Below are 14,821 nucleotides of genomic sequence, written 5' to 3' on the forward strand. Positions count from 1 at the left end.
ACTTTGCCATACTCACCTTAGAAGCGGTCATTTTCCCTATTTGTCTGTTAACATAAAGAAAGCGGAAGGTGAAACATAACAGCAGGTGATCATGAATTTGTAATGATATTTCTATTTAGTCTGCTTACATTGAGTTGAGTGAGTGAGCATATCTCTTCCGAAACATGTCAAGCGTTCTTTCCGAGTTTTGCTCTAATATTTCTGTATAATCCTGTCAATGTACCATAAAAAATGATCTTATTTCTTGATTGCATGCCAAGAGAAGATTTTCAAACCCAAATATTATCATGATATCAGATGCTTCTTGAGATGTGCACGCATTCGTTTCTCCAAGACGCTGCAGAGCTGCTTCAAGGTATTTATGTTTACCAATTATGGCTGGTTACTGACTTCTGATTTGTTTTACTTTTACGAGACACTCACCAGCCACTGTGGAGACTCTGGAAGGAAAAACAAACCAATATTTCACAGTGGAGGCGGAATAGTACCCGAATATATAAATCTCACAGTACTAATTGTTTGATTCAATTTTGATCAATATACAAACATGCTACCGATTACAGCCATGGCGCGCCAGGACATGCCGTTGCCAATAAAATAGAATAGCGACAACCCACAGCTAATCAACAACTGTGCGCTTACTGAAATTTTGGGCTAGTTATTAGAGATGAGATTGTAAGATGGGGAAGCACAGATAGTTATGTATTGCACATTATCTTTCACAATGTTTTCATTATCGTCCTTGAAGCACAAATCAAGAGCCTTATTTTTTCTTGAGAAACATGAATTACAACAAGAAAACCGAAGGGATATTGGCTTTACATGAAATATTTGTAGAATTATCAGAAAGACGGGCCTAAGGTCCACTTCCAACAACACCGATATTATCCTCAATTTGAGGATTGCAAATTACACAATCCGTCAGGTGTGAGGTTTTATCACAAAAGGCCTCGGTATTAGTTGAAGTGAGGTTAGAATATTTAAACTATTATTTCTCTCTTTCTGCGGCTGATGTGGGATTCAACGATATTAAGTTTGAACAACCGATCACTCAGGCACTACTTATAGCAGGACCTCAGCCTTGAAGGAAAGCTCGTAACCACTTAACAGAGAGCTTCGGGTAGCACGTGTAGTTATTGAAATCAACAAAGTAAATCCCATAACGTTCGAACCCCATACCCCATTCAAAATCGTCGAACAGAGCCCAATAAAAGTACCCTTTGACATTCACTCCATTCCTGCAATAATTTTTGTTAAGAATGAGACATTATATTTGTTTTCACTGTCAAATAATATACATCATCACTTGCTTAATTGCCTTATTGATCCGATACAGGTGACGAGTAACAAAGGAAATTCGATATGGATCCTCATCATTCTCTAAAAGTACTTCAAGTGGAGAGCCATTGTCCTTTTGATCAGAAATTCCTACAAACAAAAGGTGTAGAAGATGTTAGAGTATAGTGTTTTAACATTGTGACACTTGTCACAATCTTACTATAGTTAGTTAGTTAGCTGTTATATGTAACAGTATATATAAGAACTCATCATGTAATTACTTAAAAATGATCAAGAAATATAACAGATTGTTCTTCTCTCTCTAAACTTCTCTCTAGTCTCTCTTTCTTTCTCCTCTGTTCTTGATTCAGTATACAAGATTACAGTATATGTTAATCATCTGATATAGGTTAACATGGTATCAATCGCCATTGCTGCTTACGCTTGAAGATACGATCCTCTGTTGCTTCCGCCTTCTCTGATTCGGATTGGTTTCTTTTTTCTTTCTTGATCCGACTTCGTCTTCTTCTATTTCTCCTTTCTGCAATTTCTAGGGTTTCCTATCGTTCTTTTGCTCTTCTTTGGTACGTGCTCAATTCTGCACACCTTGTGTTTGTTGTATTGTTTCACTGACAAGTTGATCCTGAATTCACGATGGTGACTGCTTCACAACTACAACTCCTTCAATCTCCGATTACGGGCCTGATTTCCTCCATTTCTACGTCGGTTAATGTCAAGCTTGATGATTCGAACTATCTCAATTGGCACTTCCAGATGCAACTTTTGCTTGATAGCAATGGTATCATGGGGTATGTTGATGGTTCGATTGCCTGTCCATCTCAATATGCTTCGTCATCCGGTGAATCTGGTATCTCTTCTTCTTCTCTGAATGATGAATACATAGTATGGAAAATGCATGACCGAGCTATTATGCAATTGATTACTGCCACTTTATCTCCTATTGCCATGTCGTGTGCGATTGGTAGTACTAGCTCCAAGGATCTGTGGTTTAGGTTAAAGGAACAATTTTCAACTGTTTCTCGGACTAGCATCTTTCAGATGAAATCCAATTTGCAAACCATTAAAAAGGGGTCCGATTCGATTTCTCAATATCTTCATCGCATTAAGGAAGCTCGAGACTATTTGTCTGCTGCTGGGGTCTTTTTTGCGGATGAAGACATTGTTATTCTTGCTTTGAATGGTTTACCTGCTGAGTATAACACTTTCAGGTGTGTTATCAGGGGGCGTGAAAGTGTGATTTCACTGAAAGATTTTCGGTCACAGTTACTTACAGAGGAAATCATTGTTGACCATTCAGTACATAATCCTCTTCTGACAGCTATGGTTGCTAATACAGGTTCCACTTACACAAAAGGGGCTTCGGTTCAGTCTCAGGGTTTCTCTCCTCATCATGGTCAATCTCAGGTAGCCACTGGAGGCTTTAGACCCTATAATGGGAACAAGAACAAGGGCAAAGGTCGTTTCAATCAGGGCTCGAGATTTTATAATTCTAGACCAGTGTTTTCCCCCATGGCACATATGCTTCCTAACTCTAATCCTGGAGTTCTTGGTCCATCTCCTGGTCAACAGTTTGGTCGTCCTTCTGCACCTATGCCTCACATTTGTCAGTTGTGCAATTCTGAGGGACATACTGCCCCATTCTGTGGAGCCTCGTCACATGAGCCAACAAAATGTCACATTTGTGGTCGAAGTAACCATACCACTTGGTATTGCTTCCATAATGATAAGGGTCCCAATTACTTGGGAATGCATAACCCTTCTTCTGTTTTTCCACAGTCCTCATATGTTATGCAACCACCGCCTGTTCAGTATAATTCCTATCAAGCTTCTCCTCAGCATTCCTCATTCACACCTTCTCAGTTTCATGCACCGCAACCCCCTATGCAAGCCATGCATACAGTGCACAACTCTGCACCTCAGTCATCAAGTTCTTCAGGTCCTTCTCAAGTGTGGCTCACGGACTCTGGGGCCACCAATCATATGACAGCTGATTTGACTAATCTGTCCCTGGCATCACCATATCCATCCAATGAAACAATTCACACTGCAAATGGGGAAGGTTTGAAAGTATCTCATATTGGTCATTCTACTATTCATACATCAGTTTCTCCAATCAAATTGAACTCTGTGCTCTGTGTTCCTCAATTAACTCAGAACCTGTTGTCAGTACATCGCATTTGTCTTGACAATAATTGCTGGCCTATATTTGATGCTTTTTGTTTTTGGATTCAGGACAAAACCACAGGGAGGATCCTCTACAGAGGCTTGTGCAGTAATGGGCTGTATCCTATCCACTCTTTGTCCACTTCCAATTTCCAGAAGAATAATCAAGCTAAGGCCTTTCTTGGACAACTTGTTCAATCTGATCTGTGGCACCATAAGTTAGGTCATCCATCAAATAATGTTGTTTATCTGATGTTGCATAAATCTAATGTCGCAGTTCCCAAATCCTCATTACCTATGCTATGTCATACCTGTCTAGAAGGCAAATTTAGCAAGCTCCCTTTTCCAAAACATGTCAATAAGTCAGTCATTCCTTTTGAAACTATTCATACAGATTTGTGGGGTTCTGCACCATGTATATCAGTGGATGGTTATAGATATTACACCATCTTTATAGATGAATGTACCAGATATTGCTGGATTTTCCCTTTAATAAACAAGTCTGATTTGTTCTCTACGTTTGTTGCTTTTCATTCCTTTGTTGTTACTCAGTTTTCTGCCTCAATTAAAATTCTTCAATCTGATGGGGGGGGGGAGAGTATACCAGCCTCAAATTGAAACATTTTCTTCTTGACAAAGGCATTTCACATCAATTATCTTGTCCCTATACCCCTGAACAAAATGGGGTAGCTGAAAGGAAGCATAGACATATCATTGAAACCACTATCACACTGCTCCAAACAGCCAAGTTGCCACATCAGTTCTGGTCTTATACTTGTCAAACAGCCACCTATCTCATGAATCGAATGCCTACTGCTGTACTTCATAACAAATCTCCTTTTGAGATCCTATTTGGGACATATACAATGCTTACACATCTTCGAATTTTTGGATGTGCTTGTTTTCCCCTTCTCAAACCCTATAATAGTACCAAACTACATGCAAAAACCACAAAGTGTGTGTTTCTAGGGTATGCCATAAAATATAAAGGTTATCTGTGCTATCATGTGTCTACAAAGAAAGTGTTTGTTTCTAGGCATGTTCTCTTTGATGAGCAACATTTTCCCTACACAGATTTATTGACTGCATCTTCCAACACAGATTCAACTGCACATAGAGTTGTTTGTCCATCTCCTAGTTTCAATTGTCATGCCCCTATAGTTACTCCCGAAAATAGAATTGTCTCATTTATTCCAGAATCACCTCATCAACCTTCTGCCTTGGATTTACCTGAAGTCTCTCCAAGTTCTCAGTCCATTACTGCTCCAATCCAAGTCTCTTCTTAGATCCCTGTGGTACCTGATATCAGTTCCAATTCTGCATCAGAAATACCTGTTTTTAATCCTGATACTCTGTCAGTAGTTTTGCCCATTCCTCCACTTAATTTGCATCCTATGCAAACCCGAAGCAAAAGTGGGATTTTCAAAAAGAAGGCTCTCTTAGCCAGTGTTCAGGATTTTAGGGGCACTGATCTATCCTTGGTTGAACCAGCTAGTTATAAGTCTGCCATCAAAGTACCTGTGTGGTTAGCAGCCATGAAAGAAGAAGTTAATGCTTTACATGCTCAAGGCACTTGGAGTCTAGTTCACTTACCAGCAAACAAGAACCTGGTTGAATGTAAATGGATTTTCAAGATTAAGAGACACTTAGATGGGTCTATTGCAAGACACAAAGCCCGGTTAGTTGCTAAGGGCTTCAGTCAAGAACCCGGATTGGATTATGGAGAGACTTTTAGCCCTGTAGTGAAACCTACTACAGTACGGTTAGTTCTTGCTCTGGCTGCTCAGTTTAATTGGTCTCTTCGCCAGTTGGATGTTAAAAATGCGTTTTTGCATGGACTTCTACAAGAGGAGGTCTACATGTCTCAACCTCCAGGTTTTGAAGATCCAAATCATCATTCTCTCGTGTGTAAGCTGCATAAATCTCTCTATGGTCTCAAGCAGGCTCCTCGGGCCTGGAATGACCGTTTTACTCAGTTTCTTCCTTCTTTGGGATTTGAGACCACATATTCTGACTCATCTCTGTTTGTTAAGCATGTTGGTCATGAAATTGTGGTGTTGCTTCTTTATGTGGATGACATCATTATAATTGGCAATGCTTCTGATGCAATTACACAGGTCATTAGTGCTCTCACCACTGAGTTTGATATCAAGGACTTAGGCCTACTCCACTACTTCTTAGGGATTCAAATCACTAAGACTGCACATGGTTTGTTCCTGTCCCAAACCAAATATGTTGAGGATTTATTGGTTAAATCTGAAATGCTTGAAGCCAAACCGTGTGATACCCCATGTCTTCCTTACAACAGGTTACTGAAGGAGGATGGGGAACCTTATTCCAATCCTACGTTGTATCGAAGTCTTGTAGGAGCTCTTCAATACTTGACTTTCACACGGCCTAACATTGCTTTTTCTGTGCACCAAGTGTGTCAGTTCATGCAGAATCCCATGGTGTCCCATTTTACTGCGGTTAAACGCATATTACGATATCTGAAGGGCACAATGCAGTTTGGTATCACATATACTCAAGGAGATTTGCAGTTGAAGGCTTTTAGTGATGCTGATTGGGCAGGGGACCCTAATGACAGGCAATCTACTACTGGTTTGGTGGTTTTTTTGGGTAATAGTCTGATTTCCTGGTCCTCCAAGAAGCAACAAACTGTTTCTCGATCCTCAACCGAGGCTGAGTACCGAGCTTTATCGTTTACATCTACTGAGTTGGATTGGATCAAACAGTTGTTAGTTTTTCTGCACATTCCCTTACCTAGTGTGCCTGTCCTCTTTTGTGACAATCTGTCAGCCATTGCCTTGTCTTTCAACCCTGTCCAGCATCAAAAGACCAAGCACATCGAAGTCGACGTCCATTTTGTTCGCGAAAGGGTCTCACAGAAACAACTATTAGTGCAATTTGTATCTTCTCAAGAGCAGTTTGCCGATATTCTTACCAAGGGACTCATTGCCGCAATCTCATGCTTGGTTCATCACCGCATGTTCTTGAGGGGGGATGTTAGAGTATAGTGTTTTAACATTGTGACACTTGTCACAATCTTACTATAGTTAGTTAGTTAGCTGTTATATGTAACAGTATATATAAGAACTCATCATGTAATTACTTAAAAATGATCAAGAAATATAACAGATTGTTCTTCTATCTCTAAACTTCTCTCTAGTCTCTCTTTCTTTCTCCTCTGTTCTTGATTCAGTATACAAGATTACAGTATATGTTAATCATCTGATATAGGTTAACAGAAGATACAATGTCATCAGTTTTTATTTTTGTTATGCATATTTTGATTAAAAGTATATGTGCAAGGATTAACTGAAGCTTAAGAAATCGAACCATTTTCAGAAATGTAGACTTTTGGATTTTGATAATTATCCTTTACGTACTCCAACAGCTTCTGAAGCCCTTCCGGCCAATGACTATCGGTCTGCACCGTAAGGAAAAAATTAACCACGCATTTTCCTCAAACAAAGCCGACAACACCGATGTTTCATTTCTTACAAAACTAGCAAGAACATAAAATTTCAAAAAGTTTCTTACCACACTAAGAAATTCTTCATCTTTGATGGCTGCAACAATCAAAACACGATCAACAAGACGGAATATTAAAACTATACTTTATGTTTGATTTTTTTTTTGTCCTATATATGGTTCCAGACAGCAAGGTATCTTACCTATTGTTTTCGGCCCATATATCGAAGGAATAACGCAACGCCTCACCTGGAGGAGGAGCCTTATGTTTGGCATACGTAGATGTATAAAAATTGATTCCAACGAACCCTAAACTCCCATTGAGCAGAACTTTCTCTTCTGCAAGAAAAGTGGGAAGCCTCTCCTTCACCCTCTCTCTCATACTTTGTGGATAATCTCCGAATACTAATGGTCCCATAAACCTAATGCACAAAAAAGTAGCATTACTAATGAAAAAGCTTATCATAAAATGATTAAAACATGCAAGTTCTCATGATAATCAATTATCATGATTAGACCTGGCATTTTCAACCTGACCCGTTAAAATTAGTATTTGGGTGAGTGATAAACGGGGTTGGGTGGTTAACGGGTCATTTTGGGTGAACTTGTAAAACCCGTTAACACCCGTTAATGAAGACTTTTGTGTAAATTCAATAGTCCTAAGCCCAAATGGGTGGCCCTGTGCGGATCGAACGGCTGCAAGCCTATAATCAGCCGGATGCGAAAAGAGACATCTCTCAGATTCAATCCCTCGAGCTCACCTTTGCTGCGCCTGCAATTCTCAACTCAGCTTTTGACATCCCATAGCGTCTGCAATTCTTAGAAATCCCGAACACCCACTCCGCCAGCAGGGGTGAAATTTGCAAAGGGAGAAGAGGAATTGCCAAAGGTTGTTTTGTCCAGCGCTGGCTTAATTGCATTCGTCCAAGCTTATCCAAATTAATTGTTGTATGTTGATTTTGTTCTTGAATCAAAGTTTTGTTTTTGTTTAAGCTTAATTGCATTTTTTTATTTGTTTGTTTGTTAACCTGGTAAAAAAAATAGTTAACTGGTGAAACGGGTGATCCATTAACTTAACGAGTTGAGTTTGAATGACCCGTTAGCTTAACGGGTTGGATTTGGGTGATCCGTTAAATTAATAGGTCGGATTGGACCCGACCCAAACCCAGTAAACCTGATCCGTTTACAGGTCTAATCATGGTATTGATGGCTTCTACTCACCATCCGAGGTAGAAGTCAAAAAGTCTTCCTGCTGCGGCTTATCTTCTTCTGATTGTGTATATGGCAAAAAATATTGTGAAACAAGGACGATTCCAACTTCACCCTTTTGTTGTTCCTAAAAGATGACATTCAAACTAAATTTTAGTAATAAGATTAAAAGAGTTGAAACAATTGAATTCGTATGAATTTCCTCGAGTCTCTCACTTGATATTTTTCTCTGTAGAGCTTAGCCACAGTGGCATGGGCAATGATTATGTTATGGGCTGCAAGGTAAGGTTCTGTTGACGAGTTACCACCAAACTTGCATGGACTGACGGTTTCCCAACATTTCAAATGAGGCCCTAATGCACAAGGGGTTGATGGAAGTGAACACCTCCCTGGTGGGGAAATCCCAAGTTCATAACCATATTGAGCAAGAATGTTTGGCTCATTAATTGTGAACCAATGTTTAACTATGTCTCCAAATTTTTTGAATAAAAGATCGCTATAGTCTCTAAATGTTGGTATTTATACAATCTTTCATCATTAATAAAACTTGAATAAAATGATAAAGATTGAAAATCAAAGAAACAGAGTGCAGAGAGCTTTGGAAACAGAGGGCTGATGCTTTTTCTTAAAATATAGATTTGATATTTTCATTCAGATATTTTTGATATATATATATGGCTCAATACATAAGCCGACTGAAGTAATTGGGTCGACTGATAAATAGAATGGGTCGACTAATAAAGGCAACAATCAGCCCTTTTACACAGAATCAATTTAAGTAAAGCATTAACTTTTAACACTCCCTCTTAATGCTTTGCTGCTTCATTCCCAAAAGTTCTCTTAGGTAGATGAATTTGTCCTTTGGTAATGCCTTGGTGAAGATATCAGCAACTTGATCTTCTGTCTTGCAGTAGACCACATCCACTTCCTTGTCTTCCACAGCACATCTGATGTAGTGATGCTTCAGAGTAATATGCTTTGATTTACAATGACAGATAGGATTCTTGCTCATGGCAATAGCTGACTTATTGTCACAAAGGATATGAGTTGCTGATTCTTGTTTCTCACCAAAATCTTGCATAATTCTTCTCAGCCACACTGCTTGAGAAGTTGCAATTGAAGCCGACACATACTCAGCCTCTGCCGTTGATAGTGCAACTGATTTCTGTTTCTTAGATGCCCAAGAGAATACACCAGTCCTTAGTGTAAAAATATAGCCAGATGTGCTCTTCAAATCATCCACACTACCTCCCCAGTCACTATCACAGAACCCATACAATTTGGGCTTAACATTCCTTTCATACATAATACCAAAGTCAAGTGTACCTTGTATGTATCTTATGATCCTTTTTGCAGCTCCATAGTGAATGCAAGTAGGCTTGTGCATAAATCTGGACAACAAGTTTGCAGCATACATAATATCTGGTCTAGTCGCTTCAGTTTTGACATAGAGGGCAGGTTCATTCTCACTTCTTTGAAAACCTATTTCATTGAAATATGAGTCGATCTCTCCATACCATGCTCTCGGAGCTTGTTTCAGGCCATAAAGTGCCTTCTTAAGCTTATACACCTTGTGCTCTTGTCCTTTGAGAACAAATCTTTGAGGTTGATCAACGAACACCTCTTCTTTTAGGACTCCATTTAGGAAAGCTGACTTGACATCAAGTTGGTGTAGAAACCACCCCTTCTGAACAGCTACAGAAATAAGGCCTCTGATTTTTTCATGCCTAACTACCGGTGCAAATGTTTCTTGGAAATCAAACCCGGGTTTCTGAGAATAACCTTTTGCTACCAATCTAGCTTTGTTCCTTTAAACGGAACCATCTTGATTTAGCTTAGTCTTATAAATCCATTTCACTACAATGATGGATTTGTCACAAGGTCTGTCCACTAGTTCCCATGTCTTGTTTTTCACAATGACATTGATCTCCTCTTGCATTGCAGCCTTCCATGTCTCTTCTTTCACTGCATCATCAAAGTTTTCTGGTTCTTCAACACAAAAATTGCAGCTTTCATAGACTTCATTTAAGCTCCTTAACCGAACTGGTGTTGAACTTGGACTCGAAGGTGTAGGAGAGTGAACTTGAGGACTATTTTCAGGTGATAATTGTGGAATTTTTGGCTCAATTTCTTCCTCATTTGGTTGATTTTCTTCTTCAATTCTAATTAGTGCAGATTCCTCTCGGATGGTTGCTTGATTCCACCCACGAAGATTTCTCACTAAAAAGAACATCTCTACAAACCACAACTTTCTTTTTTTTTAAATTGTAGAGTCTGTACCCTTTTGTGTATGAAGCATAGCCTACGAAAATGCATCTTTCACTTGACTCATCAAGTTTTTGTCTTAGTTCTTTCGGAACATAAGCAAAGCAGATTGACCCAAACACTCTCAAATGATTCACGGATGGCCTTCTTCCACTCCATGCCTCAAATGGTGTCTTACCTTCAACTGCCACTGTTGGATGCCTATTCATCAAGTAGACCGCTGTATTAACTGCCTCACCCCACAAATATTGAGGTATTCCCTTGTCATGCAACATTGCCTTAGCCATTTCGACTATGGTTTTGTTTTTTCTCTCAGCTACTCCATTTTGTTGTGGAGTGTAGCTGACAATAAGTTGACTTTCCAAGCCAATATCTTGACAAAACTTATCAAATTCTGTGGATGTGTACTCTCCTCCTCTGTCACTTATAAGAACTTTGATTAGATACCCAGATTGTCGCTCAACCATAGCTTGAAACTTCTTGAAGATTGAGAACACTTCTGATTTCTGTCTTAGAAAGTATACCCAAGTCATTCTAGAATAATCATCCACGAAGATTAGGAAATACTTGTTTCCCACTTGAGTAGAGGTCTTCATGGGTCCGCAAACATCTGTATGAATCAATTCCATTGGAGCTTTTGCTCTCCAAGCTTTACCATGTGGAAATAAATCTCTATGATGCTTCCCAAGTGCACACCCTTCACGGATTTCTTCATTTTCTTGGATACTTGGCAACCCATGCACCATTTCTTTTTCTTGTAGCTTCTTGAGACTTTGAAAATTCAAGTGGCCAAGCCTTTTATGCCATAGCTTTGAATCTTCTTGCACTTCCATCTTGAATGCAGATTGAGTTGCATACTCAATTATGAGAGGAAAACTTGTACTCTTCCTCATCTCAATCTTAGCCAAGAGTTGTTAACGATTCCTCCTATCATATATCTTGCAAGTATTGTCTCCAAAATATAAGTAGTAGCCATGCTCAATGAGTTGTCCAAGACTTAGCAAATTTTGCTTCAAATCAGGAACTAACATGACATCCTTGATGAACATCTTTCCATTCTTCGTATGCACGGCAATAGTACCTCTTCCCAATGTATCGACTAGCTGCCCATTTCCCATCTTCACTCGGGTTAGGTTTGTAGTGTCAACATTATGGAGAATGTTCTTATTCGCAGTCATATGATTGCTACAGCCCCTGTCCACAAACCAAACTATAGCTTCTTCTTGGACGGTTGTATCATGACCAACATAAAACATATTGGTCTCTTCATCTTCTGCTTTGGTGTAGTGAGCTAGCTGATTATCTTTGTAGGTACAATCCTTTTGCATATGCCCGAATCTCCTACACTTGTGGCATTTCACTTTTCCTTTAAACCAACATTCACCGGAATGAGCTTTGTCACAAATTTTGCACTTCGAAACATACAAACTCTTCTCAAACTTTTTCTTCTCTTCAAAATTACCCTTTCCTTCCCACACTTTGTTTTTGCCTTTCCAATTCTTGTTGGACTTGGCTTTGCTTTGACTTGAACTAGCTTGAGTTTTTGGATTCACTGTAAGTGTTTGGAAAGCATTTTCTACATCATTGTTGTCATACCTAGATAGCCTCTGAGCAAAACCTTTGAGAGAACCAATCGATTCTTCAACACTCAAAGTTGACAAATCCTTAGTCTCCTCTATGATTGAAACTATGTTGTCCTACTTTCTTGGCAAACTAATTAGATACTTCTGAACTATTCTCTCATCAGACAAGATTTCACCATAGCTTTTCATTTGATTAATAATCTCAGACAATCTACTCAGGTAATCATCTAGCAATTCATCATCTTTCATTCTTATATACTTAAAATCTCTTCTCAAAGATTGGAGTTTGACAGCCCTTACCTTAGTAGAGCATCTGTAGAATTTCACCAGTACATCCCAAGCTGATTTGGCACTTGTCTCATTCGAGATTCTCGGAAAAATTTCATCTGAGATATCATTTTGGATGACCCCAAGAGCTTTTGCATCTCTCTTGATGTTTTCCTTCAGCTACTTTGTTTGAGTCTCTGTCAGAACTTCAGTACTTAGGGGTACCACATAGCCATCTTCAATCAAGCTCCACAAATCATGAGATACAAAAATTATTCTCAACTTTGTCCTCCAGAAGTCATAATTCACTCCATTAAAGATAGGAGTTTGAATCTCTCCACTGCTACTTGAACCAGCCATGAATTTGAAATTTTTTGATTCTAGGGTTTCACTTAGAATTTTCCCACGCCCCACTCTTTGATCAGATTTGCTTTGATACCATGTTGGTATTTAGACAATCTTTCATCATTACTAAAACTTGAATAAAATGATAAAGATTGAAAATCAAAGAAACAGAGTGCAGAGAGCTTTGGAAACAGAGGCCTGATGCTTTTTCTTAAAACAGAGATCTGATATTTTCATTCAGATATTTCTGATATATATATATATATATATATATATATATATATATATATATATATATATAAGCCGACTGAAGTAATTGGGTCGATTGATAAATAGAATGGGTCGACTGATAAAGGCAACAGTCAGCCCTTTTACACAGAATTAGTTTAAGTAAAGCATTAACTTTTAACACTAAAGTCATTCCTGGAAAATCGACCATATCATTATTATACATTATGAGATTGATATTATATTCTTTATTTATCTTATGAAGTTCATATTTTTCAATTCATGTTCACAAAATGATATATGCGTGCAAAATGGTTTTCGAAAAAGCCTTACACGAATGAGCGATTCAGTAAGCCTCCATACTTCTCTTCCAGGGCTAGCGGCATGTCAAAGTGATAAATCGTCACGAAAGGTGTGATGCCTGCGTTAGAATGCAGAAAATACATTAAACCGAACACATAACTAATTCAACTCTCTAAGTACAGAAAAACTGGTAGCTGTCTCACCATTTTTTATTAGTTCATCGATCAAGCAATTGTAGTGATCAATACCCTCTTGGTTAATTCCGCCACTTAAGCTTCCCTCTGTGTAGGATCCATTATTAACACCCCATCAGTTTCATATAAATGATCAAACAAATGAAAAAAGAACAGAATAAAGAAGAATGATTTTTACTTGGTAAAATCCTACTCATGGAGATGGAGAATATGTAAGAATTTAGTCCGGCCTAGCCATGGGATGTAAAATTTAAGCCCAGATTGTGAGAGAGAATACTGAGAAATATGGCTTGAATCGTCTGATGCTTGCATGCAGAAGAGAGATGGAGAGAGAGAGGTGGGGGAGAGAGGAGATATCATCGTGAAAAACGAAAGAGGAAATGGACTGGCCCAATTTATTGAGTATAAAGTAGCTCATATTTTTAATTGGGGTAAACAATAACTACTCCATTTTATTATTTTATTATTTTATTTTTTAGTACATCGATATTTTTATATTAAAGAGAGGGGAGTTCTGTTTCAGTTTTTTTTTTTTTTTAATACATTGATATTTTTACACTAAGGGCATGGGGAGTTCGGCTAAACCGCACAATAGATAGCCTAATTTGGTATCAAATTCGCCATCCACGAGATTCGAACATATGACCTCTCACTTCGAAGTGAAGAGGAATACCATCAGACCGTAGCACTGAATGACTGCACTTTATTATGTATAAGTAGTATTTATATTTATATATATATTATTTTATTTTATCGTTTTTAAATTTCTAATATAATATAAGTATAGTTTTTTTTTAAGTGTAAATAGATATTTATTTATATGATATATAATAAATTTACTTAAATTCGTCTAATCTGTTTAGGCTTCAGCCCACCGTTCGATTAGCGCTTAACATCTTTTAGAACCATGCATAATTTGTCACATCCCGACCCAGGACGGATCACTACCCGGGCCCACTCCACCACCGTAGCACGATATTGTCCGCTTTGGGCCCCGACCACGCCTTCACGGTTTTGTTTCTGGGAACTCACGAGCAACTTCCCAATAGGTCACCTATCCTGGGAGTGCTCTGGCCCCTTTCTCGCTTAACTTCGGAGTTCCTACGAAACCCGAAACCAGTGAGCTCCCAAAAGGCCTCGTGCTAGGTAGGGATGAGAATATACATTTAAGGATCACTCATCTGAGTAATGTGGGATGTTACATAATTCTTAGTATTTGCCTTTCTTAAAATCTTAAATGTTTGGAAAACAAAAAACCTTCATTATTATTACACCTTAAGACCGTTTAGTACTACAGTTTATTAGTATTCATTTTCACTTGTAAGTGAAATGACAAGTTCGAATTTCAAAAATTGTGAGTTCATAGCCAATTTATTCTCTAATCCCCTTAGTATAAAAATAAAAGTGTGAAAATGAGATTTCGTACTTGGATGCGTAGGAAGAGCACCTTGCAGCTTCGCTCTAACCAATGAAGCTTTGCCATGTCAGCTC

General features: G+C 38.5%; 1 pseudogene; it reads right to left on the bottom strand.

Moving 5' to 3' along the window:
• Positions 1 to 1,309: 1,309 nt before the first annotated feature.
• LOC103420298 (beta-glucosidase 24-like) lies at positions 1,310 to 14,813 on the bottom strand (annotated as a pseudogene).
• Between the last annotated feature and the right edge of the window lie 8 nt (positions 14,814 to 14,821).

The sequence above is a fragment of the Malus domestica genome, chromosome 06, assembly GCF_042453785.1.
Source record: "Malus domestica chromosome 06, GDT2T_hap1".
NCBI lineage: Eukaryota > Viridiplantae > Streptophyta > Magnoliopsida > Rosales > Rosaceae > Malus > Malus domestica.